This window comes from Symphalangus syndactylus, chromosome 16 (assembly GCF_028878055.3).
Source record: "Symphalangus syndactylus isolate Jambi chromosome 16, NHGRI_mSymSyn1-v2.1_pri, whole genome shotgun sequence".
Lineage (NCBI taxonomy): Eukaryota > Metazoa > Chordata > Mammalia > Primates > Hylobatidae > Symphalangus > Symphalangus syndactylus.
In genome coordinates this window covers 65,254,634-65,281,902 of record NC_072438.2, presented here as the reverse complement: position 1 = coordinate 65,281,902, position 27,269 = coordinate 65,254,634, and the positions used below count along the sequence as shown (strand labels likewise).

The 27,269-nt window shown below is 40.5% G+C and overlaps 1 protein-coding gene across 3 annotated transcripts in view; it reads right to left on the bottom strand.

The window, feature by feature from the left end:
* The window catches only part of DAB2 (DAB adaptor protein 2), a 55,691-nt gene extending 28,665 nt beyond the window's left edge, over nucleotides 1-27,026 (bottom strand). For 2 of the 3 annotated variants that reach the window (XM_055246167.2, XM_055246168.2), the window contains exon 1: nucleotides 26,663-27,020. The gene's annotated coding sequence lies outside the window, so the exon portion shown is untranslated. Of the gene's footprint in view, nucleotides 1-26,662 lie in introns of all 3 variants that reach the window. The other variant, XM_055246166.2, reaches the window with a different exon arrangement.
* Nucleotides 27,027-27,269: the final 243 nt, after the last annotated feature.

Genomic DNA, 27,269 nt, shown 5'->3' with positions numbered 1-27,269 from the left:
CTCTGCCCGGCCGCCCCGTCTGGGAAGAAGTGAGGAGCGCCTCTGCCCGGCCGCCCCGTCTGGGAAGAAGTTAGGAGCGCCTCTGCCCGGCCGCCCCGTCTGGGAAGAAGTGAGGAGCGTCTCTGCCCGGCCGCCCCGTCTGGGAAGTGAGGAGCGCCTCTGCCCGGTCGCCCCGTCTGGGATGTGGGGAGCGCCTCTGCCCGACCGCCCCGTCTGGGAGGTCTACCATGGAGGCCAGAAGCAATGTGGGGGCTGGACGTGGTGACTCAAGCCTGTGGTCCCAGCACTCTGGGAGGCCGAGGTGGGTTGATCACTTCAGGCTAGGAGTTGGAGACCAGCCTGGCCAATATGGCGAAACATATGAAAAATACAGCAGACAAACCAACCAACTAACCCAGTGACAACAAAACAGGTCTACCCTAGAGTCATACTCTAATTTTTTCTATTTTCCTCCCTTTCTGATCCTTTATCCCACTTTCTTTTTCTTCCTCTTCCTTCTCCTTCTTCTTTGTCAAATAGAGGATTGAGTTATTATCATTGATCTATATGAAGTCCCTCTCTCATTTATTTTCTTTAATTCCCACTCCCCATTTCTATTCCCCGTCTTCCCATGTGCAACCTTCCTAATATGTTTGATATGCATCTTTTTGTTTGTGTGTATTTTTAGAAAATGTTTATTGCTTTCTATGCAAAAAAAATTAATAAGAAAATTTTTTTAAATAAAAAAATATTTATTTAATTTGTTTAAAAGTAATAAATTAAGCCCAATAAATGTTAAGATAAATAACAAAAAAAAAAAAAAAGAGAAGTAAGATGACACATGTAAAAACAAGGAGGATCTAAAGTTATCTTATAGTCCTGACTCCTTTTTAAGGCCTCAGATAGAACAGAAAGCTGTAAAGGAAACTCTGCTACATTAATAAAATTAGCTTCCATTTAAGTGAAGATCTCTAACTTGGATTTTGGACTTAATACAAATCTCCCTGAAAGAATGCAGAGACTTCCCCCTTCTGTGGTACTAGCACCAGATGACTACGAGAGATTCTGGAGCTTGCGACATGTCTCCTGGTTTCTGAGAAGGCTCTGAGAAGTTTATTCTGGAAGACAGCATGAGTCATCTTAGAATGACTATGGGCTTTGCAATAATAAAAATCAGCTATTGCTTGGTCTTTAGTGATTCATACAAAATGTCTAGTGTTTTGAATCCTTGAATTGCCCGCATGGTGGACAATGATTAGTTTAGGCTTTGTAGGGGTAAAGTTGGCTGGCACTTCTTATATATCCTTACCCTTTCTACCAGTAGGAATCTGTTGGCATCAGCAATGGTACTACTTAATGATTTCAAGGTTTTGAAGCAATATCATAATACAAGTGTCAACCAGCCTCCCCTGTGACCCCCAAGCCTACCTTCTTACCCTAATTATACAGAGCAGGCAGGAAAAGTGCTTTGTCAGTCTTAAAATGCTGGTAAAAGGAATAACTTGAGTTAAGGACTTAGTGATAGCCCCATTCCACAAACGGTAGGGAATTTATTTTTAACATTAAGGGGAATGGGACAAACACCTAGTATACCAACCACTAAGAACACTTATTCCGAAAGGCCTATGAAACAGAATGTGTCTCTCTTTTATTTTTATTTATTTATTTATTTTGAGACAGAGTTTCACTCTTGTTGCCCAGGCTGGAGTGCAGTGGTGCAATCTCGGCTTACTGCAACCTCTGACTCCCAGGTTCAAGCCATTCTCCTGCTTCAGCCTCCCGAGTAGCTGGGATTACAGCCACCCGCCACCACACCTGGCTAATTTTTTGTATTTTTAGTAGAGACAGGGTTTCACCATGTTGGCCAGGATGGTCTTGATCTCCTGACCTCAGGTGATCCACTTGCCTCGGCCTCCCAGAGTGCTGGGATTACAGGCGTGAGCCACCACACCTGGCCGAATGTCTCTGTATTTTATGAATAATGAAATGGACACAGCAACAGAAAATCAATCCCTCATAAGCCGTTAGGTTCAAAGTGAGCATAGCCTGTGTTTCCTCTTCTCTTATATATACTGTCTTTCTTGTCTTTTCTTGAATCCCACTGATTTTAACCTGTGTTTTATAAGCCACTTTCAAAAAGTCATCATCCCACTGACATTAACATACCATTAATTTTTCAGAATAAGCCACATATAGTAGACACAGGGAAAGGAACTAAGGAGACTCAAGAAGAAAGCAACATAAACATATTTGTTTAGAATGTCCAGTACTTTGTACTGGACAGAGAACGTGCTTCCTTGTTTCTTTGAACTTTCTGCCTGCCTCAGCTAAAGTGCGGAATTAGGACAACATGTGAAATATTAACCTCTAAGACAGACCTCGGGGTCCAAGAGGGCAGCAAACAGCCTTCACTGCTATCTTCAAAGTAGCTCTTTAAGAATACGGGTCATTACCAGCGATGCTGTAGCAAAGTTAGACTGTTTCTGATACTTCTTCATGCAAATCCTTGCTTTAACTGCTTGTTTGGATTCTTAAGCTTTTAGGAAGGCTCTTCTACTCTGCAAAGACCAAACTGAGCAGACAGTAAGATTTTTACAGCCTATTTCACTGAGGAATGGGACTATGCTAATGCATACTGAAAAGGAGTCCTTAGAAGATTTTCTTGTAAATGCTGACACTGCTGTAGGGGCCTCACTAACAGAACCAGCCCGAGTCAATGAGCTATACACAAGTTATGCATTTACAGCGAGGAGTGTCATTGCCTTTAACCTTTGAAAATGATATGGCAGGATTTAGAGGACTTATTAAACCTTGAACCAAGATGCTTTCCCTGTGTTTTTGGAACCAAGTCAAACCAGAGTTAAGATTCTCTCATACAGTTAACTTTGGGTAGAGGTGGGATAGCATAGCAGCTAATAGCTCAGGCTTGTGAGTCCCACCCACCCAGGATTCATCATTTCCTTGCTCTGTGGCTTGAGGCAATTTGCCTAATGTTCATTTCTTCATCGGTAAAAGGAGAATATAGTTTGCTGAGCTGTTAGAAAAAAAATCAGTAAGAACTTACGTAGCGACATCTGCACCTGGCTTAGAAAGTGCTTAACAAATGGTAGCTGTATTAGTCTGTTCCCACACTGCTGTTAAAGACATACCTGAGACTGGGTAATTTATTTATTTATTTATTTATTTATTTATTTATTTATTTATTTTTGAGACGGAGTCTTGCTCTGTAGTCCAGCCTGGAGTGCAGTGGTGCGATCTCGGCTCACTGCAAGCTCTGCCTCCCGGGTTCACGCCATTCTCCTGCCTCAGCCTCCCAAGTAGCTGGGACTACAGGCACCTGCCACCACGCCTGGTTAATTTTTTTGTATTTTTGAGACTGGGTAATTTATAAAGAAAAAGAGATTTAATGGACTCACAGTTCCACACAGCTGGGGAGGCCTCACAATCATGGTGGAAGGTGAAAGGCATGTCTTACGTGGTGGCAGACAGGAACGACAGCCAATCGAAAAGGGAAACCCCTTTTAAAACCATCAGATCTCATGAGACTTATTCACTACCAAGAGAACAGTATAGGGGAAACTGCCTCCATGATTCAATTACCTCCCACCAGGTCCCTCCCACAATACATGGGAATTATGGGAACCACAATTCAAGATAAGATTTGGGTGGAGACAAAGCCAAACCATATCAGTAGCTACTATTAAACCAAAGCTAGGTCACAGAAGCTATGTGTTGTGTAGTCTTGTGCTCTTTCCAACATTGCATTTCCACAGTAAGTGTTTAAACACTTTTAGAACAATCAGAACCTATACTCAAATGACTAATAAGTGGAAACGTGGAATGGTGTAATACTTTATTTATTTATTCTGAGACAGAGTTTTGCTCTTGTTGCCCAGGCTGGAGTGCAGTGGTGCAATCTCAGCTCACTACAACCTCCACCTCCTGGGTTCAAGTGATTCTCCTGCCTCACCCTCCCAAATAGCTGGGATTACAGGCATCAGCCACCACACCTGGCTAATTTTTTGTACTTTTAGTAGAGATGGGGTTTCACCATGTTGCCCATGCTGGTCTTGAATTCCTGACCTCAGGTGATCCATCTGCCTTGGCCTCTCAAAATGTTGTAATTACAGGCATGACCCACTGCACCCAGCCTGGTATTTTAACTAGTAAAGCCCAGGTGGAAAAGTGAGATGGTTTGCCAGTGTACGAGCCACCTCCTGCCCAGCTCTGCCTTCTGAGCCTACAAAAGTTGGGTTCTGATAGGAACAGACTCTGGCAACAAAATCTACTCTAAGTTACCCAGAGATGCCTGTTCCAATGAATCCCGAGTCAAAATTCATCCCTACATCATTATCATGGACAGTTTAGAAGCTCTGCTTCACATCATCTGGGAAAATTTCACTATGGAACTTTTAAAACATTGATATTCATGGCATTCCCAGAAAAATTAGATCACAGTCTCTGGGCATGGAGACCCAGGTATCAATATATTTTAAAGATTCCTAGATCATTCCAATATCCTGACCTATGTGAGGTCCGATGGTCTACTTTAACAACGCTTTGTCTGCTTAAAGAAATACCAAGTGGGTTAGACTTGAGCTGGAAGAAAACTAGGGAATAATTTGGCCACATCATTTTATTATAATGATTAGAAAACTGAGGGCAAGAAAGAGAGTTTGACTTGTCTAATTGCGAAATAGCTGGAGGGGACAAAGCTTGCACCAGGAAAGATCTAGCATGCGACTGTAATGCCTTATTCCTAGAGATTACATGTGTCTGTTTTTAAAAACCATTTTTTAAAAACAGGATGTACAAAGCCCATTACATGGGGTCTGAACCAAGAATGCCTTCCATTTAGTAGATATACCAAGCAAAAGAACAAGAAGATAGCTCAGCAGGGTAATTTGAACATGGTATTTAATAGATGTTTTCTGAATCAAAATAGAAAAAGGATTTTACATGGTCTCATTATACGTTGTCACTAGATTCCTTTTTGCTTAGGTAGCAGGAGTTACTTGGTCAAACTGTCTCATTAATATTGATTTGAATGCTTTGCCTAGGTCTGAGACTTGCAGATCAAAGCATTTAAATTCATTTCAATACATTCTCTACTATTCAGTGTTTGGTCTTTTAGTTTTAGTTTTTTTGTTTTTTTGTTTTTTTTTTTTTGAGCATGATAGGAAGTCTAAGCTCTTGAATTGGCAACTTTCAATACTCTGGACTCATTATAACCCATCCTAATTTTGTACCCACCTCTAACCATTTTGTTTTTTTTAATAACTTGTTATTAGGAATGTCTCTTATTGGAGCATAAGAAACAGTCCTATCCTTGCAATAGTTTACTGAGAATGATGGTTTCCAGCTTCATCCATGTCCCTACAAAGGACATGAACTCATCATTTTTTATGGCTGCATAATATTCCATGGTGTATATGTGCCACATTTTCTTAATCCAGTCTATCATTGTTGGACATTTGGCTTGGTTCCAAGTCTTTGCTATTGTGAATAGTGCTGCAATAAACATACGTGTGCATGTGTGTTTATAGCAGCATGATTTATAATCCTTTGGATATATACCCAGTAATGGGATTGCTGGGTCAATGTTCTCACTCATAGGTGGGAATTGAACAATAATAACACATGGACACAGGAAGGGGAACATCACACACCACACCGGGGCCTGTTGTGGGGTGGGGGGAGGAGGGAGGGATAGCATTAGGAGATATACCTAATATTAAATGACGTTTTGATGGGTGCAGCACACCAACATGGCACATGTATACATATGTAACTAACCTGCACGTTTTGCACATGTACCCTAAAACTTAAAGTATAATTAAAAAAAAGAAAAAGTAAAATTAAAATAAATAAATAAATAAATAATTAATGCATGTTTTATTATCTAAAAAAAAAAAAAAAGAAACAGTCCTCTCTATAAAGAATGTTTAGGAGAGTTTAAACTTTAAAGCTTTATGCATCCAAATAAGGGCACATTCTTTGTTTTTTGTTTTTTGTTTTTTTTTGAGACAGAGTCTTGCTCTGTCTCCCAGGCTGGAGTGCAGTGGCATGATCTCAGCTCACTGCAACCTCCACCTCCAGGGTTCAAGCGATTCTCCTGCCTCAACCTCCCAAGTAGCTGGGACTACAGGCACCCACCACTAGGCCCAGCTAATTTTTGCATTTTTAGTAGAGACAGGGTCTCACTATGTTGGCCAAGCTGGTCTCGAACTCCTGGCCTCAGGCAATCCACCCGCCTCGGCCTCCCAAAGTGCTGGGATTACAGGCGTGAGCCACCGCACTCGGCCTTTAGACTGGGCAGTGCCACCCAATTCACGGCAAGTGTCTGAAAGTGTTCACAAGTTGAACAGAAACATTAAGGTTATGATCAATTTTGCAGTTGTATTTTTGCTTTGTTGTTTCAGCACAAGGGCTGTTAGTTTGAACACTTAACTGCACTAGAGTTGGAAAAAATAGAAAGTGTAGTCTTCACAGTGAGAACATGTTCTGGCCTCTCGGCAAAGCTGGATGTCAGTTAATATGCTTGTATGAACACAGACATGCAGAGACTGTTGATTCTAGAATCCCTCTTTACACTTATTCAGCTTCTAAGAAAGACAGCAGTGTCAGAATGTCGTTTTGGTCTTTTGATCATGTGGAATTTTTGTGCATATGGACAATGAGGTTTGAGGTTGAATTAATTGGCATTAGAGAGTATACACCCATTTCAGCTTTGATGTCCCATTTCAGCTTAAATGTGGGAGAAGAAATATATTCCACCCCAGTTCTCAAGTATAACCTCCTCTGGCTTAGACTACACAGAACAGGAATCCAACTTTCTCCTTTAACTCACTTCTACAAAGGAAAGGAAGTGACATTGAAACTTCAGGGAAACTACAGAGGTTAAAAATCACATTTCTGTCATTGCCTTACATTGCTGGCACTGAATCATTTGGGCTATGATCTGCTTTACATCAGGGACCATTTGGTACATGAGTTTCGTATATCTCAAGCAAGCTGGGTAGGACAATGTTGTGGGCACAACTTGACATGGAAAAGACAACGGGGAATTACAGTCTAGTGCACAGCATGAGGCAACATAGCTTTTGCAGAGCTCTGTATTTGGAGGTTGCTAGGCACCTATGTCCCTGCATAATTCTTTCCTTATAGGGTATGTCTTTCCTTATATGCTGTTCTCCCTTTTGTACTTGTCCCTGGGAAGTGATGTAGGGAAGAGAGATTGGCAAGGTAATGACTACATCCTTGAGCCCAGAGTTGTGATATTAAATGTCATCTCGAACCACCTCACTAGCTGCTTCTCTTTCTACTTGGAGAAATATCAAGTCACCTATGCAAGAAGCCATGAGTGATTCCCATTATTTCTGAGGAAAAGCTATTATGAAACCATTGTTCTGGGAAAAAGGATAATATGGCTTTATTATGGGGTCGGAGGAGTTTGGCAAAGGCTACTCTTTCCCATATACTTTAGGCTTTAGAGCTCAAAGTTATCTGGGAAGCTGGTGAACAAGTCTATAGAGTAAGCTGAGGCACTTCTGGGAAATGGTCAATGGGCTGAAGTGGTCTGACACAGTGGGGAGGGCCCAAGGGAAGAATTCCCATAACAGGAAGGTGGGTAGTCTTAACTAAAGACCTGGCACAAGCGTTAGGTGTCCAATCTGACCCGGCCAAGCAGACTCAGGCAGCAGGGGCATGCCTTGGTGCAGTGGCTGGTGGGTGGCATGCATTATCACACTGAAAGAGCTGTGTGACCAGAGGGCCTGTAGGGACATGGTGGAACTCTACTGAGCACTTCCCATACTTGGAGACACTACTGCAGGACCAGAGATGGCCAAACCTGCCCCAGTCACCAGAACACTTTCTTCAGTGGCTAAAACCCACCAGGTTTGGTGGTAGCCCAGTCACTTGTGCTAGGTGACTGTGATGAGGCTGAAGACATCACACCATGGTGACAACAGCAGGAAGGGACCCTCATAGGAGACGCCAAGACCAGGAGGGCTTGGCATTTCTAGTTTTGAAGTGACATTAATCAGAACATATACCAAGAAAGCACTTTTGGAAGAAGATTTTAGAAAGCTAAACTGTTCATAGGCAACTGGAATGGGTCAATAGAATAAACCCGTTTTAAAATTTGAATTTAGAAGAACTTTATTTTGTATCATTAGATGGCAAAGTCGGATATTATATTTAATTCTGCTTCCCTCCCACCCTAAATACAAGGGCATACAATATTCTAAAGAAAGAACAACTTATATGAAAAATATTAGAGTTTTAATATTTAAAAAATATACTACTGACATAGAAACCTCTAGAATTTTTCTATTGCAATGCCTTTGGGGCAGTGACTTGAAGAGAAGCACTCTGGAACTGATATAAAACACAGTAAATGCATGAGTTTTACTTTAAATTTGGCATCTAAATATACAATGTATTATGCTTGATCCTGGCAGGAAAAGGTAGTCAAAAAGTTAAGACTCAGAGGCAACACACTCACATCATTCATAACATTTACTACAGTCCTCCCTCATCATATACTTACCCAAACTGACCCAGCAAATGTTTTACTGTTTTCGTGTCTGTCCTTTCTAAGCTAGGTTAGATATTTCTACCAAAAATAACTCCTCTTCCTATTTCCATGCTAGGTTTTTTGTTTGTTTGTTCTGTTTGTGACGGAGTCTCGCTCTGTTGCCCACGCTGCAGTGCAGTGGCACGATCTCAGCTCACTGCAACCTCCACCTCCCAGGTTCAAGCGATTTTCCTGCCTCAGCCTCCTGAGAAGTCGGGACTACAGGTGCTTGCCACCATGCCTGGCTAATTTTTGTATTTTTAGTAGAGACGGGGTTTCACCGTTTTGGCCAGGCTGGTCTCAAACTCCTGCCTCAGCCTCCCAAAGTGCTGGGGTTACAGGCGTCAGCCACCATGCCCGGCCCACCATGCTAGTTTTAAAATGAATGATACAAATAATCTTGGCAGTTTGTTCCTAGAATATACAACATTAGGTTGTGCATTCTCATCCCTGTGTGAAATAATCCTGAATTAAGTCAGCATAGATGTGCAGCATACCTCACTTGTGGACTTCAGGATACAATCATTTCTTCATCCATGTCCCTCTGTGACTTCACCTATGATGCATATGCATATAAATCCTAATTGTTAAATACTTCCCACTTTCTATTCAAGTGCCATGACAGTAGTCAGCTTGAAAGTCTATGAGGATGTTAGAAGAGTTTTTTAAAAGCATGTTATTTAGAAGCATCTGTGCTATAAACATTAAGCTATAAATGAAGGGCCACATACACTAGTAGAATTATTTTGTGACATACACCACACCAGGGCACTTTAAAACAAGCAGGTAATCTTAAACTTCTCCTCTTCCAAAAACCAGTGCAAGAAATACTGCCTGATATTTGGTTTCTTCTTTAATAGCCTGGCTAAATTATATAAAATCCCAATGTGGTTTCCCTTTCCAGGCAAAGCCCCACATTTATATAATCCTCAAAGCCATTGCTTGAGTGTTGCTGTACCCTTTCCTGCAACTCATGTTTCAAGGACACACTGTTTAAAGAGTTTGAAGGAAGAAGAATCCAGCTGCCTTGTAAATCAGCACAGAGCAAACTAGGGTGTACATAGTGATTGCATACAGACAGGTGGAACGTATTTTTTGTTGCATTTCTGTATAGAGAGCAAAACCATGAAAACGCTTCTTACAGTTATGCAGACTCAAAACAAGATCAGTTTAATCTAATTCAAATATGTTGTCTCTAGGTTCTAGGTGGCACGTCCTTTGTTCTGATGTTCAACCTACCCATAGAGTTGGCATTAACCTTCCATGAGAGACTTGCCACTGGGTCACATTTCCACATCTGATACGATCTATTCGAGTGGGGGAGGACATCCACAACCAACATTGCAGTTAGGCTTCATCTCCAGGAATATTGGTGGCCTTGCTAATCCCAGTGGCTATGAATAGCTATGTTTGTTTTGATTTGAAACTGCTTACTATTTACTGTTATCTGGTGTGCTCAAAATATTATCATTTAAAAAATGGTTCTTCATGATTTAGTTAATTTCCTTTAGACAAGACGTGGTTGCTTTCAAATTAGATGAAGGAAAAAGGAGTCATTTAAAAACAAAAAGTGACTTGGCATTTATTTGTCAAATTTCAGGTTTGCAGAGAACCAGCAGCCTGACAACCAGCCATCTCTCCTCTTGATACCAGTGTTCAAGCAAGCTGAAGGTCAGAATCTTGGCAGTTTGTTTCCTAGAATATACAACATCAGACTGTGCTTCCTAAAAGGCCAGGAGAGCTCTTCTACAAGTAAGAATATAATCCTCATTTGCTTATTTCTTGGTTACTGGACAAATTAGATAGGTTAATGGATAAGAAACCCCTGGGTAATTTTCGGTTTTTGTATACAAGGGAGAGAGGTGAATCTGTCAAATTGGTGTCTTGCTTTTTGTGGTCATATAATAATACCACATGAGTCGAATTCCAGATCCAAAAGAAGGCCTCCCAATAGTTAGCCTACCTGCTTGAAATTGTGCTTATGATTATTAAAAAAAAAAAAACTCTAAAAAGCTGCTTCAGATTGAGTACAAGATGAACAAAATTGGCAGAAATGCACAAGTATTCTTGAGCTAAAGTTCACATCTGTCATTATTCTCTCATCTGTTGGGAAATAGTATTGGAACAAATATGTTTTGTGGGAATGAATAAATGCACTTTTAAACTGAGGGATGTAAAAATTCCAAATGACAATATTCTAGTTTATACTGAATTAAACAGATTAGTTGTTGCACAATTGGAGTAATTACTTGAACAACAAAGTGTTCTAACGTATTGAAATATCGGTATACAGTTCAGTAACTGCAGAAATAGATAAGCATAGAAAGTTTCACTTATTAATACAATAAAACACGTATGACTTAATATCAGAATTTTGCTTATAAAGTCTGTAAGTGAGACAGGTTTTGTTTCATGAATTCTTTATATAAATCCAAGTTTACATACCTAAAATCACACCTGTTAGTATCATGTAAGTAATCACCATTGGCTGGTCTACCCTTTCACAAACATGGCTAGACATCTATCTTTGGGATCAGGAAGCACATTCAGCAAGTTTGGAAGCATGATTCAAGGAACCTTGTGTCTAGTAGAGATTTCAGAAAAGAACCACCCCTTGGTGACCCCAACCAATTAAACATTGTTCCTAATCCAGAGAAGACCTCAGGAATTCAATTTCTATACCACTTTCCACAAGTCATTTAGATGACCTCTACAGATAAGATTAAAGTGAATGATAGTGTTTCAGAGAACTAAGACTTCTTAGGAATGAATATATATTAAATAGCTCACACATCTTCTTTCTTGGTTGTAATACTCCAAGAACACAAGGACAGATCTCAAGTTTCCGCTTAATCTGTACAGATTCAGAAAGTTTATTCTAGGATTTATAGAGGGACTTTGAAGATTTTCTAATATGTATACTCCACTGGATTGTTTTCTCTAGTCATCTATTTTAGTCATCTCTAATTAATTCAAGACTGGGGAAGGGGAAAAAATAAACTTTGTATGAGCTGCATAAAAACAAGATATCCTAGAAAAGCTACCTGGTTATGTCATCAGGCAACAGTTTCAAAGGCTCAAGTCTTGACTACTCCGTTTACATTTTTTAAGATAAGCTCTTGAGATGGTATTAACCATTTTGGTATTAATAAATTTTGAGGATCGTAGAAAAATCTAGTTTTCCTTCCCAAAGGCAACATCATATTCTTCTTACTTTTGATCTGGACATAATCTGTAAGATGAAGTAATTAGTATCTTAACTTTATATTAATATGAATTAATAGCCCATGCAAGATGTTGTTTCTTATAAACCTTATACTACTGGCCTGATAAACAACTCTGTTGCGATATTTTGAAAGGCAATGCATTAATTAAACAAATCATCAAATCATAGGGTACCAAATACACTGCTACTTCCCTAAGGGCTTAACTTATTTGACAAGAAAAATTTATATACTAGGACAATTTAGTTTTTCTGGTTTTCTAAGCTATAAAGACTCATTAGATCTATGTGTGTATCTTTTAATATGTGTTATTCAAAATCATCTCCAGCTGTAGATAATTTTACAGTGCCTCTAGTGCTGGCCAGCTCTTTACTCCTTCCATGTTAAATGAGTTTGGTTTATGTTAATGGTGAGATTACTATATCGTCTAACTATCCTGCTTAAAAAAAAAAAAACCTATGAATTATATTGTTTTCTAGTTTGCAGAGTATTGTCTAGAAATTGTATTGAGTATTTTTCCTTTTCACTAAAATTTATCATTTACATACCTGCCTAGCCCTCAATGTCACACATATCACATTAATGGTCCAGGTTTGACTTTAGGGCAAAAGGTTGGTTAAAAAATCTGACTTACCACTAGGAGACTTTCCCAGAGTAAGCAGATGGGATGAGGGTTCTTCTTTCTCCAGGCCTGTTGAATGCACACCAGTCTTTAAGATAACTAATCATGGGGGTACCACTCTGGTTTATAGTTCTAGCATGAGGTGAACTAATACGAATGGTTCTTTATCAAATGACACTTAGCTGAGTGTCAGCTGAGACCTCTTGGCCCTTTATGAAATATTCATATTTATAGGCCGGGCGTGGTGGCTCAAGCCTGTAATCCCAGCACTTTGGGAGGCCGAGGCAGGCGGATCACAAGGTCAGGAGATCGAGACCATCCTGGCCAACACGGTGAAACCCCGTCTCTACTAAAAAAAAAATACAAAAAATTAGCCAGGTGCGGTGGCGGGTGCCTGTATTCCCAGCTACTCGGGAGGCTGAGGCAGGAGAATGGCGTGAACCCAGGAGGCGGAGCTTGCAGTGAGCCGAGATCGCGCCACTGCACTCCAGCCTGGGGGAGAGAGCAAGACTCCGTCTCAAAAAAAAAAAAAAAAAAAAAAGAAATATTCATATTTATACTGAACTAAAAAAAGGTTTCTGGTTAGTCTACCCGGGAATGTCAACATCAATGAGTCATAATAAAGGAAGTTTCCTGGGTTCATAAAAAACGTAATGCTTAAGCAAGATGTTTCATTAGCTTTTATTTTCTTTCAGAGCAGTCTTCTCTGTTCTCTGAACCACTAATGACCTGTTGCAAAACTCTGTACCTATTAGCAATTGCCATTTTAATACTTAAGGGAAATGTGGGATGGACACAAGTGATTAGATAGGGGCTCCATTTGTAGCCTCTCTGTATGCTTCTTACTATGATCATTAAATAAAAGTAGCTTGATTTGGTCCTTGAAGCCTTAGAGGATCCACTCCATGGTAGCATATGCTATTTTCTAGTCCTCCTATGTAGGCATTTTCAGCATCAGAGAATGCAATTCAATCATTTGTTTCCTTAGCTGAAATCCATAGCCCTGTGCAAAGACAAGTCTTCTTTGAAAGCCACTATTAAGTTCCTAATCCAATCTTTATTAAAAAGACTCAATATTGCAGACAAGGAAGTTAAGACAAATCCTCCAAAAGTAATGACCAAGCCATTCCACTCTCCACAGAAGCCTTTTAGTAAAGCAAAATGTGAAATTAGAAAAATATTTACAGTTGCAATGTTTTTTTAACTAGCATTGCGTTCCTTAATTAACATACTACAGAAGCATATAAACAATTAGTTCCACCAAGGAAAACAGTGAGAGAAACAACACTACCAAGTTTGCATAGTCCCTCCGAAATAAGCAAAGTTCTACTTTTAGAGTTAATTATCAGAGGTGAGATGTGACTAAAGTTCCCTTCTCTGAGTCTGTCATTCGCTCTCGGAGCTGAGGTGGTTTCCTACCCTAAATGCTGTTTTATATTTGCACCTGGGTCCAAAACATTCCCTTAAGGGGGAAAAAAACAAATGTCTTTTGACTCTAAAGAGTATGTCATTTCCCTTATATTGTGCATGGCCAGAGAGATGACGCAAATGGTAGGCCACTAGCTACCTTAGATTTTGCTGTGAAACCATCATTATGACAAAACTTGAAAAGCCTGCAGACACTGACAGCCTTTTTTATTGTTGTTGTTTAGAGCACATGGGGGTCTGGTGATTGATCCCAACTCAAAGCCATTACAATTTAGAGACTGGAAACCAAGTTTGCTCCTGAATTCCAGTGATCTTTACCAGCAAGTTAATTCATGTAATCAAAACTGCATCCCTACTAAGTGCCAGGCATTCTTCTAGAGCTTGGGATATACCAGTGAGCAAAATAAAGATTTGTTCCCTTATAGGGTTTACTATCTAACAGGGAGCAAAACAGAAGTGGAGTATAGACTTTCAGAAGATGAAAAATGCTCTGGGGAAAAAGGAGAGTAGAGGAAAGTAGATTTGGGAATCCAGGACTGAGAATGTCCTGGACGTGCTCCTTAGAAACACAGAATATTAGATTTTTAAAAGTTAAATTTACCGAATGTTTATTATACACCAGATGTGATGCTAAGACATTCTCATTTAATCCTGGACAGTATCATCCCTATTTGACAGGAGAGGAGGCTGAAGCACAGGAGTGAAGCAACAACCTGCAAGTCACACCAGCCTGATACATATGCTTTAATGCCTTTGCTTTACAACAAAAGAGATAATTAATTTAGTTCTTCAAAGACTGGGGCAACGTGCATAGCCAGAAAGTACTTTCAGGAAAGAGGAACTAATAGCAATGCGTAAAAGATACTCATGTCTGCTTGGCTATAACATAGGGCCTGTGCAGGGTTATACCAGGGGAAAGGTTAAAAGGTGGGTCAAAGTGGACTAGGGTGGGCGATAGCACTCTGTTTTGTCTAGATGGGACTGGGAGGACTTTCAGGTTTTGAGTGATGGTGTGGAGGTTGGGGTGGTGACAAATCCGAGTACAGGGACACAGCATCAAAGAGCTCTGCAGTATGACAGTTGCACAGACTTGCCCTTTGGAGTGATTCAACATTGCCGGTTTCTTTCAAATATTTGGCTAATCTTCTGGAAACAAAGGCTTTTAATTGAAAGGTTAAGGACTAACAATCTCAAACATTAGATTCAAGGTTATCCCATCTTGCCAAGCTCTGATGCTTAGTGACCCTCAAACTTTAAATAAATATAATGTCTTAAAGGTGGCTTTTTAAAAAGTCAAAGGCCATCATGTCTTACACCCTACATTCTAAGATCGATTTCATCACACAAAAGGGCTCCCCTAATGTCTGCTTTATAGAAATGTATATGAAGTGAAATGACATTTTGAAATGTGAGCTCCTTATAAACAAAAAAAAGAGCATCTTTTGTAAATGGCAGCTATTTACTAAGATAGTCATGCATTTGTAGCCTCTTGTATGAAGCAGAAAGTATTAATATGATTTTTCCCAATTTATATATGTTTTTCCATAAAACTGTTGAAAGTCTGGAAAGACCAGTGCCAAGAAAATGCTCATTAAGAAGGGCAGTAGGAAGGGAAAAGACAGATTTCTGCTTCTTATACATTTAGAATAAGTGATATTGGGGTGATGTGCTTTTCTGTATTTTAAAAATTAAATTCCTTAAAGATGTGCTAATTTGGTAGACAGCAAAGTTTAAAATGTAGGCATAAGTCTATAGTCTCACTTGGGCTAAAGACAGAATCATGAAGATGCTGTAGGGTTCAGTCACTTTCAATTAAACTCAAAAGTGAAGGGAAACCACACATAGAACGTGAGCATATCTGAAATCACATAGAACACTGCCCATAGTTAGCTGTCAACACTTTCATCTTAGGCATTATTAAATGATACCTAGGCAGAGTTGCTGGGGAAAGCTCCTGACATATTAAAAATTCAACAGTAAGTTTTCAGTCAAATGATAAGTAGAAGTCAAAAACCTCTTATGCTAGGATTTTGAAAGTTGGTCAGTGGATGGCCTATAGTTGGTTTCCAGCCTGGGGTTCTTGGAAATGCTCGGGTCTGTGCAGACAGTACTGAGTTTGTGACTTAATTTTAGCATTTTAAAGAGCCTAATGGATATCTTAATTCACCACACAGCTGCACAGGGAAATAAGAAACAAAACAAAACAAGTTTCTTTGATTTGGGCGGAAATTGTGTTAAGTCAAAACAATAGCCTTAATTATCCAGTGGTAAGCCAAAGGTCTCATCTATTTTCTCAAATTTTGTTAGTAATTTTATAAACAATTTGGTGGACACTTTTAAAAGGAGAAACAGAAGGAGAACAAGAAGTTGTTTGTGGATAAAATATCAGGCTGAAATCTATTCACCACAATTCTTATTAGCCAGGTGATTACATCCATCAGGTCAGACGGATACATGAGCAATGATGAATACTCCATTGGTAGAAGTTAAACTAGCAACTTGGAAAGACCACACCATCTGGAGAATTTCAGTAACAGCTTGTCTGCCTTCCTCAGGCCCTGAGCAGATATAAACTAGAAGAACATATGGATATTGCTCATTATAAATAACCTTAAAGTTAAAAAAAAGAGGCGGGGGGGTCAGAACTGTTTTACTTATACCAACAGATGATAAGGCAAGCTAAAGTTTTCCATTTTGCTCACTCTATAATAAATTGCAATTGATGTTGTAAACGAAAGTGACTTGAGTTACTCACTCACCTGGCCATCTGGTTATTGTTTATTAAACACCTACTATGTGCCAAGCACTGCATTATCCTACGTATAGAGTGACAAAATAGACATGGTCTCTACTCTCAAAGGGCTTAGAGGATAGGTAGGGGAGAAAGAACAAGCGGGTCACAGTTATAACTGATGCTATGTGTTTTGGAGGAATTGTTTCTGATGAGGGTAGAAAGCTTCATTGCTGTTAATAATACTTCATAAAAGGAAGAAAAAGTAGTATTACATCAAGGAATTATACATCAATTGCTGTATTGATATCAATTATGGAAAGATGCAAATGTTGTCTGAAGGGTTAATAACCCTCTTCAACAGTTTTTAAATTATGACACAAATTGAGGGGATATTTACATTTCACATTTGTGAGTCTCCTATAACCACATTACAATCTGAAGGACCATCTGTATGGCAGTACCAGAAGGAAGCAATTCTGTTATACCTGAGGGTATCGAAGAATTTCAGTGATGTTTCCTTCAGAGTTATCATAAAATCCAAAGTTCTGAATCAACGCTATCTTCATAAACACCAGAAGGAAACACTATGCTCATTTGGCATTCAGTCTGGCATTCACTTAAGAAGTATAAGCAATTCAGGGAACTTCTGTATTCTAGAACCAGATATGTTCTGTGGCACTTTTAATTACTAGATTTTCTAAGAATACAACGTGTCACTTTCAGACCAGGCCAAACACTGAATCTCAGATTTCAGTGAAACAATCTTATGAAAATGTAACCAAGGGTCCCTACAGCGGGCTTTACTTATTTAAAGATCACTACCAAGTCACAGGAGCATTATCAAGGGGCTACCAGGCAGCACTTGGTCAGTGTCAGTCTTCAAGGAAATGGACTTCATGATCACTACAAGTAGTGAGCCCTCCACAAATCTTGGCTGTATGAAGTGTCAGAGTCCAGATCCTAACACAGAACGCGGTTGTGCCCACTGTTTCTATGAAAGAGTTCTTGTGCAGAAAACCGAACATTTGCATCACTATACACTAAGTGGGAACAGCATTACAGAATGTACTTTATATGCAGATATACCTAAAAGATCCACAACAGTACTGTCTGCAGCTTAGAATGAAGCTAAGATTTTATCCTAAACTGTTCATGTTTAATGAATAAGTCAAACCTCTGAAACTCTACTTTTCATAATTACCCTTTATTTTCATACCTCTCCTCCCTCCTCGTCATATTTTTTTTTTACTTAGTTCCAGCATTTCTCCCCAACCTTGCCTCACTGCCACCCTTCTTCCTCCCTAAAAAGCTATACCATGTTGTATCATGAATGTCCCTCATGATTAGCGGACTTATATTACAGTGTTTGTTGATCTTTCCTACACACATAGCATAGGTACTCCTTAATATATTTACAACACTTGAAGTGAAAAACAAACAAACAAACAAACAATTCTTTATGGGATGAGCTCTTTTTTCCATTTTCTCCAAAGGGCTTCAGTGAGAATCTAAGGTGTAAGAGACTCTGGTTGTAACTGATCTCCCTTTATGGCTAAATTTTTGTAGGAGTGTTTACTGGCCTCCTAGCTTTCCTGATTTTGAATTAATCAGGTATCAGTGTCCAATTCCTCCATTCACATTCAAGCTGAGATTCAAAGGCCTTCTAATCAGGCTGCAGACTGATTATACATATACATATACATATACATATACATATACATATACATATACATATACACGACCACCTGCACTCTGAAGAGGCCATTGTCTTCCGTTTCCCCTAAACAGACACATAGACGCACCAGACCTTCTTATGTGGTCTGCTAGCCTGTAATATGTACTGCCTTCACCTTCTTGAATTTCGTGAAAACCTTCATTCCAAGGCCGCTCAAGATGTGTGGTCGCAGGGAAGTCTTAACCGGCCTCTTACCAGCCATTTCCCCATATTTGCCATGACCTATCATTGCCCTCTGATTCATGTAGAGCTCTTCCCTCAATTCAATAAAGCTCTTAGGATCCGAAAATTATTTGCCCTACTTTTCTAGGCTCAACACAGTCTGTTAATGAGCAGTGCGCTTAAAACATTAGGGGTAATAAATATTTCTTTTTGCACCTTAATCTTAGGTTAAGCAACCCTTTTCTCTACTCTGATGATTTTTAAAGAAATATAGGCTTTTCTTCAACTACTAAGCAATCTCCACTCAAACACATTCTGTCAATAGAGCCAGGTTAAGTTATCCTAATCAGCATTTGGTTTTCCTGCTTTAATGACGGATCTGCTTGGCAAACACCGCATGTTCTCATTTGTAAGTGGGAGTTGAACAATGAGAACACATTTACACACGGAAGGGAACATCACACACCGGCTCCTTGTTGGGGGTTAAGGGGAGGGATAGCATTAGGAGAAATACCTAATGTAGGTGATGGGTTGATGGATGCAGCAAACCACCATGGCACGTTTATACCTATGTAACAAAACTGCACGTTCTGCACATGTACCCCAGAATCTAAAGTATAAAAATAAAAAAAAAAAATCAAAATTCTTATCCTGACATCCATGGCTCAGTATAATTCATCCCTACTTTTCAAACTCAGACACTTCTCAGCCCTATGCCACCTGTACTGTTTCTTGGCCAAACTTTAGGCATACCCTAAGTTCATCCAACTGCATGATTTGCATATGCGCTGCTGCCTAAAATGCATTTTCTTTTCTTACCTTTGCTTATTTGACTTCCACTGTTCCTTTAAAAGCCAAATCCATTAACACACCAATGGCCTTTTTCTCCCTCTGGACCCACACAACACTCTGTACCACTTAACTACAATGAAATCATATGTTAGTTGAGTAGTTGCTGTTTTCTCTAACTATCTTATAGGCAGCTCTTGTCATCTGTGTGTCCCTCTAAGGTAAATATTTGCATCCAACTTTCAATTACCATCAGCTTTTAGTCATTGGGAACTTCAGACCAGTTAGACAAATCAGAAATCACAAAGAACAGGTTTTCAGGCAGCTAAGCAAGCATCTCTGCATCAAGCTATCCTTTAGAAGACAGCATGGACATTAAATATAACTATCTATCATTTCAATTCTAGTACATGTATGCTTTCTGAAAAACCTCAGTTATAGTCGAACCTTAGCCCAGGCAGAAAACAATATTGACCCTCCTTACTAGCAACCAACTATTGATGGAAAAGCCTGTTCTATCAGCTACGTACTTGTTTTCTACTTCGAAAATAAATTGCATTTAAGTCATTTAATTTTAGAGGTAAAGGGGGCAGGGAGCAACACAAAACAAAATCAAGTAACAGCAACAACAAAACCCAATGCTGATATAACTAAAGCACAGCTGACACTTCCCTTTAAAGGATGGATATTTGAGCACCTACTATGTGTAGCCACTGCAACTTCTGATCTTCTGACTCAGAGGGCAATTGTATGTTTCCCTAGTAGATTCACATTTCGTCCCAAAGCCAAACTGGTATAGCATTCTTCATATGATTGTGTCAGCCCTCTGACATATGCTCAAACACATTTCATTTATTTCTGTTGCACTAAATGGTAACAAAAAGCATGTTAGCATCTGTATTACATATTACAGAAAACTAGACCAGGTCTTGGGACACTTAAAATATAAAAAAATAAGTGAGATCATTTGGATGCAATGTTTAGAACCGAGAGGGCAGCTGTATTCAATATGGACACAATTAGGGATGAAGTTATTCACTTTCCAGTTCTTTGGGTATGGATTAACTATAGACCTTCAGAGGACTTAACTGCCCTGCTCAGATGAGGTTTAAGTGGTACCTTAAAGTTTAATATTTGTGTGCCTCTACTGATTTATGAAGCATTGCCACATTCTCCTCCTTGATTATTCACATTTAATAGCTTAAGGATATATAGGAAAGACAGTCTTCTAATTTTCAGTCTGAATGTGCGCATCTCTAGAATTTAGCTTGCCTGATACTCAAAAACAATGAGAACAAGACCATTTTAAGAATATCAGCTTAGTTATTGCATTGAGAATTGCATTTCTAGGACAGATACATTTCAGAAGCAGCTGCAGGAGTTCTGAGGAGTTTTTAATTTTAAAATCGAGGCAACTCATTTTCCTGATGGAGAAATGAAGCTCAAGCCTTATATAGCTTGTCTTACATGGCAAAGCTAGGCTGTGGGCAGTCATTTGCAGCTTAGAACCCAAGCTCTTAACCATGAATCTATGTTGGCTTTTCAAAACCGGAGTTCCAACTATATACTTGTACATCACACCCTTGTATTTTTCGGTTTGAGATGTGATCTCTGTTTAACATCAGACATTCTTAGGGCTGTTTTTGCAAGGTAAGTGAGACAACTAAGGGCCAGAGACATTGAATAGCATGCCCAAGAAATGGTAGCACTGCCATTCACATGTAAGTCTGTTTAACTCTCTATCCTATGTCCTTTGCCACACATGAGGAAGACTTTTGTTTTGATTTCTGCTCACTGCGAGATTTTCCATTGCTAACCTAGCATCAGACTTCACATAGTAGGTAACTGCTAAGTATTCAGATAAACGCCAAGGTGCAAATCATAAAGATTCATAATTGAATGCTGGCTCTACCACTTAATGATAATACCTTGGGCAAGATACTCATCATATCGGAGCCAAGAAATAGAGATATCTTTTCTATTTCAGATTACTTAAAGTGAAAGTCGAATGGGAGAAAGGAGCAGTGCTTCATTAGCCATTAAACTTTACAAAAACTAAATGAAGTAGATTCATTTATGGAGAGGCCTTCATCTGCACTTCTAGACATGGCATAAAAACAAAATAAAAAGTTTTATAGGTTAGAGAAAACCATCTGGTTCAAGGGTAATGATCCAGTTTACTGGAATCTTTTTTAAAAGAAGTAACTGGGACAGTCTCCTAATAAATGGAGATTAATTATACTCTTTAAAAACCCCAGCAGAGGGGAAAGGATTTGGAAGTGAGGTGATAATATCAAACCAAAAGTATATTGGATTTCCTAGGATCAAGAAAGCCATACTTGGTATATGGGAAAAATATCCAAAGCCCATGCTTTTTCATCTTTCTGCATCCTAAGATTCAGTTAAACTGCACTGTGTTTAAAGGCTTTTGCTTTATTATCTCCATGACTGAAGGAATTCAAATACTTTGTTATGATTTCCACTGAACAAGTGAATCCTAAAACCACTGAATTATGAAAGTTATTCTTAGATCACGTGGTGGACAGCTAGTTTAGATACAGCTGGATGGGCCCTACTGCCAGAGTTTGCAGTTCTGACAGGTCCCCAGCTGATGTTGATGCTGCTGGTTTGGGAATCAACTCTGAGAACTATTGTCTTAGATGAGTTCCCTCAAGCTGTGAAATACACATCAAGCTAAATGTCCAATTTTGAAAGACTGAATTAATTTGTCAAATGCAAACTTGTGTGTGGCAGCTCATTTTTCACATAAAGATCAAAGTCTTTTTGGGAGTAACATTTTGCATCATATTGCTAGGTAGCAATAGGGTAGTATTTTACCAAGAGACAACATTAAACCATATTTCCCTCATCCAAATTTCTTCTAAGTTGAACGGTGCTTCAAATCCAGCATTCTAGGGTTGTTACTTCCTATTTACCTTCTCCCTTTACTCTATGGTTACCTGAAAATCTAAGTGGCAGCCCTCATACATTCTGTTTACCTTCAACGTAACACTCACTCAGACTGCCCTATTCACTTAGAATTTTTACCAGTTGAACTTAGTTAAAAATCACTTTCCCCTAGCTAGCTAGTATAAATGTAGTAGGGAAAACTTGCCAGGCTGCTTCTATATTGAGGTAGTAACTTTTAGGTTCCAGAAATTTCATAAGCTTTTATGTTTTGCTATCTAGATGATGCAAGAACTAAGAAGGTTAGAAAATTAAGTATTGGGATTAAAATAAATTTGGAGGGGGGTGATATAAGTAGAGAGGAGATTCTACTTCACTTAGTAACTTCCATTTTTAGACCAGGAAGCAATTTGTTCAGATTCTACTTGCCCTGGAGAGGCAGGCTTCCTTCCAGGGTAGAAGGATGCGGGAAGGGGAGTAACCATGGCAACCTGCCCAGCTATGTGGGCAAGGATAGTATGGGGCCTGCACACACTCGGAAGAATTTTTATTTCTAGCCTAGTCATTCAATTTAGTCCGGGTGGTCCCTCCCTTCCCACTTCCTTCTGTGACAATGCTGACTTCAGGGGGAAGGATTGCTCCTTCTCTGTCGGGACTCTGAGAGGGTATGGGGAGGACTTAACTGAGACCAGTGAGGTCAGCCTGACCAAACCAAAGTGCAGGCTTCCAGGACGAGAACAGAGAGTAACTCCCTGTCTGTTCTAGCATGCACAAGCAAACACACTGGCTTTATTAAAATCAAGTGCTTGAATAATTAACCTTTTTCAAGTAGGTGAGGGGTATTCAATTTTCATGAAGAAATTTTCCATTTGCTTTCATTTTTCACAAAGACACTTAATTCAGTTGTTCAGGGGGGAGCAATAACAAACAAACGAAACCTTCAAAATCAGATGGAAAAAAGTATTCCAAGTATATTAGATTAACTGTCTTCCCAGCAATCCTGGGGTAGGTACTATTATTCTCCCCAGATAAGCAAGCTGAAGTACAGACAGGTTATGGAATGTGCCCAAGGCCATCTAACCTGCAACCCTGTAGCTAGGATTTGAACACAGGAAATGGTACTTCAGAAGGTAGTTATCAACTACTATCCAATTGTGCCCTGTTGGAGGCAGCCAGTGTTGCATGTTAGCCCTCTGTGTCCATACCAGGCATCATTTGTTCCCCTAATCAGGAATTTGCTTGTTTTCTGTCTTTAAGTAAAGACTGAGGAGTCTGCTTTCCTTCTGATTTCCACCAGTTAATCCAGTCAGGATATGTTGATATTATGAGTTGGGTCTCCTTTAAAGACACATATCTGATGTTAAATCTGACTCATCTGGCCGGGTGTGGTGGCTCATGCCTGTAATTTGAGCACTTTGGGAGGCCGAGGTGGGCGGATCACTTGAGGTCAGGAGTTCAAGACCAGCCTGGCCAACATGGTGAAACCCCATCTCTACTACTACCACAAAAAAAAAAAAAAAAAAAAAAATTAGCCAGGTATGGTGGCGGGTACCTCTAATCCCAACTACTCAGGAGGCTGGGATCACAGAATCTCTTGAACCCAGGAGGTGGAGGCTGCAGTGAGTCAAGATCATGCCAGTGTACTCCAGCGTGGACAACAGAGGGAGACTCTTGTCTCAAACAAAACAAAACAAAACAAAACAAAAATCTGTTTCACCCAAATATGATTTTGGCCAACCTTTGTGCAATTCAGAGGCACAGCTTCAACTTTGGAATTACATAGTAGTGCCAGGGAGAATTTTAAAATACCACATCCTGTTACTCAGGTGTTTCATATTGCCAATCTGGTTCCCATTCTGGTTCTGTCTAAAGGGTAAAAAAGTGATGTGTTTGGTTAGTTACCTAAACCTTCCTGGCCAGTAAGCTTTCGAATCTTTCTAGCTGGGGAGGTATGTTCTGATGAGCATTAGGACAACTTCAAACCCCAGGAGGGCTCACTCTCAGCAGCTTTCCCAAGCATTTCAGCATCTCAGCTTTGTCTTTAAGAAGAGCAATAATTACATTCTCAGGTCAAGAGAATGAGGAAGAGAAACACGCAGAGCCTTCAAAATTATCCAGATGAAATATCAGTGGTAGCAAACTTAGGTTTATGGACATATGAGGGTAGAGTTAGAAATGAAGCAGCATAAGAGCCCATGTCACAGCAAAGCCTCCTGCTTGGCCAGGAGCACTCAGCAAGGAAGATATCTTCCTGCTCCCTTAACCTTCAGGTAACCAAGGCCTGGTTGAGCAGGCCAGTAAATATCATCCCCAAACAGCTGCTCAGCAGCTGCCAGAGGTCCCCGTACTACCTTCATGCCAACAAGTGCCTTAAAAGCAGTACCCTTCAACCCAAACAAGGCGAGTGAAATCCATTCAACCTTTGGAGAAAGACAACAAATGGGCCTAATGCACAGGAATTTGGACTTTCAGTTTAATCTGAAACTATAAAAGTCTTTAGCAGAAACGCAAACTCTGGATTTTGCCCTTCACAAATTAGACAAGGTTTTTAACAAGTGCTTTCTTCCCTCATTTACATCCTCAGGTAAAGATCAACCATCAAGATCAAAGATCCCCAGAATGGCAAATACATATGTGTATGGGTTCAAAGTTGGAAGACATTCCTCTACCATCTACTTATTCTGGTTATACATTAAAGCATAGGAGGGCATAGCTGAAAAATAAATGGTTTCTAGGTCAGTCATTTGGATAAGAAGGGATCCATCAAGCTGGGAGTGGGAAAAGAAGGGGGAAGTTACTCATCAACAACAGGAAAAAGAATTTAGTTGGCCTTAGGAGGAAACTGATTAAGGATTTGGAAGAAGTGGTCTGTCCCAGAAATCCACATTGGCAAAGACCACCAGGTCTTCTTCATGCTTTCTCTAGAAGACTTTCCCATTGTACTCTCCTTGTTGTCTTAAGTGTGGCATTATTTCCACAAGTCCAGCACTCCACCAAAAAGGTCCTTTTCCAAAGATTTCAAAGGGCTCAAGCCTCGAATACTCCCGAATTCTCAAGGCAACAAACTTTCTTACAGTGTCACTGAGGGCCATCGCCCTTCCAAGAAGGGAGACACAGAACCTGGAGTGGGCGGGGCACCTGGCCCAGAGAAAAGCAGCCTCCCGAAGTCTGGCTGCTGGGGTTAAGAAGCATGGTGACAAGCCATTTGGTAGCTGCAAGCTCCCTCCTCCCCAGCTAGTTCTTCCCTCCCCAACAGCCAGTAGGTGCTTTTGTGTGAGAAGCCAACCTCAAGACTGTAAGGACAACGAAGTATACATGTCATCAAAGCCATTCCAAGAGGCTTATCAGACATCTCAAAGGCATTTTTTGTAGATGCCTTCTTTCCACTCCCATTACTTCTGTTTGCATTAGTTATATCTTACCTCCTTCTCCCCCAAGCCCCTGCTTTGCCTGACTAAGGCCAGAAATTTTTTCATTAAGTCACTTTATAGAGCAATAGCAACATTTACTATTCGTGAAGTCGCCCCTCCATAATTTTTAAGTCTTTCCATGTGTCTGGAAGCTTGTTTCTGCTCTTCTCGGTTTACAGAGTGGCTCTCTTCCTTCCAAACAAAAACTAAAAAGAAAGGGGAAAAGGTGGGGGGTGGTTGGGGTGGAGATAACATCCAGATTCCTTAAGTGTTTTTAATCCAGTTAAATTTCCCTTTGGACTCAGCTCCCTGCTGAAACTGTCTGCGGACCAGAATTCCAGGCTCAGAATTAAGTCAAGAGGGAAAGACGGCAGAAACAAATAACAGAGTCAGCTCTATGCTATGAAAACCGCTATGTTGACTGAGGCTGCACGGTTTTAACCCATTCATTTTTCCCCCCTTTTTTAGAATTCTTACTTAATCTTTTTAACCAGCTTACAACAGGCAGGCAAGCACCATATAAACCATGCTCCCTGCTCCGGGGTATACAAAACAAGTTTCTTAAGTCCCTTGGGTAGATACTTCCTTAGGAATGCCGGTTTAAGACAAAAGTTCACATTTTAATGCCATATGTTGTCAGTCACCAGGAAAAAGCTCCTTATGGGCACAAGCCAGGTCCCCAGCCTTTGTCACACAGCAAAAAATAAACACCCTTCGAGGAGTTAATTAGGCGGTCAGCAGCCACCTCAGTGTCCAAGGAGGGCTGCCCGCAGACCTTTTACACACACACACACACACACACGACACAAAAGGAGACATTTGTTAAATGTCACAAGCTGGGCATCTGGAGTCGGATTCGAAAGGTAAATACATTCCGTGGAAACATTCCTCAGATGTCAGGCCACAAAACTGCTGGTTTCCCCAAGCACACGGTCTCATTTCTAAGATTCCCCACAGCCCAAGGTCTGTACCCAAAGAAGGGTAGCGCGGGGTGAGAGACGGGGAGCAAAGGAGAGAAGGAGATCTTAAAAAAAAAAAAAAAAAAAAAAAAAAATGGAGCCAGAGGGAAAAAGGGTTTCCAAGCTACTCACCGGCTAGCTATTGCCTCCGCGAAGCGAGCATGACTTCCCCGCGCCCGAAGCCTCCAGGCTGCAGCGCAGCGGATGCGGCGGGCCTCGCTTAAATAGCCGCCGGCCAGGAGCTTCGGAGCCGCGCGGCCACTCCCGGCGATAGATATGGTTCTAATCAGATGCTGGCAGCTGAGGACTCCCCAGGAATGTGCCAGGATGTTTTTGCTGCCTGGGCTTGGTAACTCCCCCTCAACGTGTCTGCAGAGTCTTCCAAACTTAACTGTTTATTAACTCGCGCTGCAGCGGCGCAGAGGACCCGGCTCCCCTGGGCTCCGCGAGCCCCACCAGCTGGGGGCGATCGCAGGGACCCAGCGACGGGAGGGGAAATGTGTTCGGGGCGAAGTCAAAAGCCCCAGACTAACGCGGGCGGGGGGCGGGTGCAAATAAGGACAGGAAAGGGAAGCTGTGGAGGAAAGGGGTGGGATCCACCGAGCTTCGTTTCACAGATCCGTTCCCTGGATTGCCACTGCGAGTGATGTGGCACACGGAATCATCCTAACCAACCCGTTGGGGCCTTTTGAACAAAGGGCTGCCTTTACTCCTGACTTTCCTGACAAGGGACAACGGT